The following is a 3,682-nucleotide window of genomic DNA, read 5'->3' on the forward strand; positions in this document are numbered from 1 at the left end:
GTGTGTGTGTGTGTGTGTGTGTGTGTGTGTGTGTGTGTGTGTGTAAGAGAGAGAGAGAGAGAGAGAGAGAGAGAGAGAGAGAGAGAGATTTTATTACTAGTTAGAATTTTAAAAATTCACGGAAAGTTAAAGTTAGAACTTGCCTTAGTTAAGGTTTCTATTGCCCTGAAGAGACACCTTGACCACAGCAATTTTTTTAAGGGGGTCAGGTATTTCGAGACAGAGTTTCTCCATGTAGCCCTGGCTGTCCTGGAACTCACTCTGTAAACCAAGTTTGCTTCAAACTCACAGAGATCTGCTTGCTTCTACCTTATGAGTGCTGGGATTAAAGGCACATGCCACCACTGCCCAGCAAACCTGGCAATTCTTATAAGGAAAACATTTAATTGGGGTGGCTCACCTACAGTTTCAGAGGTTCAGTCCAATTATCATCATGGCAGGGAACATGGCAACATACAGGCAGCTGTGGTGCTGGAAGAGTAGCTGAGAGACCTACATTGCAAAGAACATTCGAGGTCAACTGAGACACTGGGTGGTATGGTGAACACAGGAATCCTCAAAGCCCACCCCCACAGTGACACACTTCCTGCAACAAGGTCACACCCACTCCAACAATGCCACACCTCCTAATAGTGCCACTCCCTATGAGATTATGGGGGCCAAGCTACCACAGAACTCTTTGCTTTTGTTTTCTTGAGACAGAGTCCCACACAGCCCAGGCTGACCTTGAACTCCTTTGCAGCCTTCTGAATGCTCACTTTACAGGTGTGTTCTGCTGATGTAGGTGGGTCTTCTGTCTATGTGTTACTTTCATTGGTCAAATAAAGAGACTGCCTTGGCCTTTCATAGGACAGCAGCTTAGATAGGTGAAGTAGACAGAACAGAATGTTGGGAAGAAGGCAATGAGGCAGACTCCATAGCCCTCCTCTCCAAGATGGACATGGGTTAGAATCTTCCCCATAAGCCACGACCCCGTGGTGATACACAGATTACTAGATATGGGTTAAAAAAAGATACAAGAGTTAGCCAAGAAGAGGCTAGATGTAATGGGCCAGGCAGTGTTTAAATGAATGCAATTTGTGTGTTATTATTTCGGGTGTAAAGCTAGCCATGTGGGAGCCGGGAGGGAAAAAAATCAGGCCTGCTCGCCTCATCACTACATACTGCTGTGTCCAACTTAAAGTAGATTGTTTTAAAAATGCATCATAGAGATAGGATTATAGTTTAGTGGTAGAGGACCTGCCACTAAACTACATGCACAGTACTTAGGTGATCCATAAGAACACACACATATATGCATACAGAGAGAGAGTGGGGAGGGACTCTACACAAAGAACTGAAATGTTGCCAAGCTTTTAAAAAGAAAAAAACCATGTTCTCTGTGACAACATGCTATTTCAGGAAAATCCAGTCATGGCATATAAGAACTGGCTACTGAATGTAGAAGGTGCCATGAAACTAAAAAAAAGAACTAAGAATGATCCATGGATCCAGGATGGCACAAAGAGCAATGTATTGGGGATTTACTGACACAAATGTGTCTTAAGGGGCAGCAATATGGGTAGATCTCCCCACTGTGACACAAGAGGAAAGGGTTTATGTGCTCAGCTAAAAGGAGGTAGAACAACTGAATATACCTAGACTTCCAATACTACTAACACGTCCAGCATTGGCTTGGCTGTCCAGGTTGGCACATCACACTCATGAGTGTAGTCCTGTCATCTAGATGTCTCCTGTGGATGATCCTGGGAGCATTATGTTGCTAAGCCAGGCTCAGAAAGATAACTATGACTTGATCTCATCTTTATGTGGACTCTAAGATCCAGCCCTGTAGTGGTTTAAATGAGAATGTCCTCCATAGGCTTAGCTATTTAAACACTTGGTCCACCGTTGATGGCACTATCTGGAGGAGGCAGAAGATGTATGGCCTTGTGGGAGGAAGTGTGTCACTGGAGACAGGCTTTAAGGGTTTAAAAAACTCCATGCCCTTCCAATTTGTTCTTTCTGCTTCAGGCGTGGGGTTCAAGAGGTGAGTTCTCAGCTTTCCGTTCCCGCAACCAAGCCTGCCACTTGTTGCCATGCCACTGCCGTGGTGACTACAGTTGACAATATTATGTCACACCCTTGAAATTTTCTTAAATGTCTCACTACAAGTAGAGCAAATAGGAAGTGGAAACTCTGTGAGGTGACAGAGATGTTAGCAGTTTGACCGAGGTGATCACGTCATGATGTCTACATATACCAAAACACCTGAATGTCTGAAATAGGCACAGCTCCGATTTGTCATCCCCTCAGCAAAGCTGGAAAATTAGAATCTCTGCAGATCCCGGCACTGGAGAGTGAGACTGAAATAAATGTTCTTCGTGGGTTTGTTTTTAGTCGGCATCATCTGAGTCACGATAGAGCGAAAGCTCTGAAATGTTTTGTAATGTTACCTACATTACCATATGCATTAGATGATTTCAGGCCATAATGTAACTAGGATTGTACTCAGTGGTAGAGTGATTGCCTAGCATGCACCGGGCCTTGGGTTCAATCTACAGAACTGGCAGGGGCAGGGAGGGGGGATGCCAATGGCTTGGGAGTATGTCCTTGAAGTCTGGAAGCTCACTGTATTATTGTTTTGCTTCTCTGCCTTTTATAACAAGGTTAGGGAGGTAAGCGATGCTGGTAAACACTGTGTTCAATAAACGCTTGCTGACTTTAATTAGAGATGATCTCCTATGTTCCATGATAGAAAACATCAAACATTTTAATTTAAAAATCCTACCCCGAATCCTTCAGGCTTGTCGCTCACAAGAAGCAGGAGGCACAGTGGGACCGGAGCTGAAGGAAATAGCTTCTTGGCAATCCTCTCTTCTGTCCCCCTTCTGTTGAAAGCGCTGCCAGAGCCAAGGAGAGCCATGCCATGTGTCCTGGGAGCAGCAAGCAACATCAATTTTATTAAACCGAAAATGGAACAGAGTGCAGAGTCCAGCAGGCGGGAGGCTCGCTGGTGTCTTGGCAGCAAAGGACAGACAGAAACAGCCACAGGAGCTGGAGTATAAGCCAGGCCAGCTGCAAACCCTAAGGTCCTGTGTCCAGGCTGACAGGTGCCGCTCACTGCTGGTAAATGGACCCCAGGACCTGCAGGACTCACTCCCTGACCTGCCCCGTGTAGGCTCTGTTCCACCTGAACTCTGAACTCCCTGCTCCTTCATGTCAGCCTGCTTCAACCTGCCACCCCTGTCTCCTTTTTCTTTTGAACGACAACCTACCACTTCACATCCGGGTTGCAACATGGGTCCTTTACTTGATAACACTTAAATAGCTTTTCTTAAAATAATGAGTGCAGAGGTTCTTCTAGACTGTCTTGGGGACCCACTCTTGTGACTGCGTCCATTGGGGTGCCCAGGCAATTGGGGAGCTCTCCCTTGGTGCTTGAATATAGAGGAGTCAGACTCACTTTCGGGTTATAATCCTCAAATAATGTAGTGCAATCAGACATAGCCCAGTTTGTGGAAATATAGAGCCTTGGCCCAATGGGAGGAACACAGGGGCAGAAGACACACAGGGAAGATACAATTGTGGTTATCTAAAAAGAAGGTTATTGGCCGGGCGATGGTGGCACACGCCTTTAATCCCAGCACTCGGGAGGCAGAGGCAGGCGGATCTCTGTGAGTTCGAGACCAGCCTGGTCTAC

This window comes from Microtus ochrogaster, linkage group LG3 (assembly GCF_000317375.1).
Source record: "Microtus ochrogaster isolate Prairie Vole_2 linkage group LG3, MicOch1.0, whole genome shotgun sequence".
NCBI lineage: Eukaryota > Metazoa > Chordata > Mammalia > Rodentia > Cricetidae > Microtus > Microtus ochrogaster.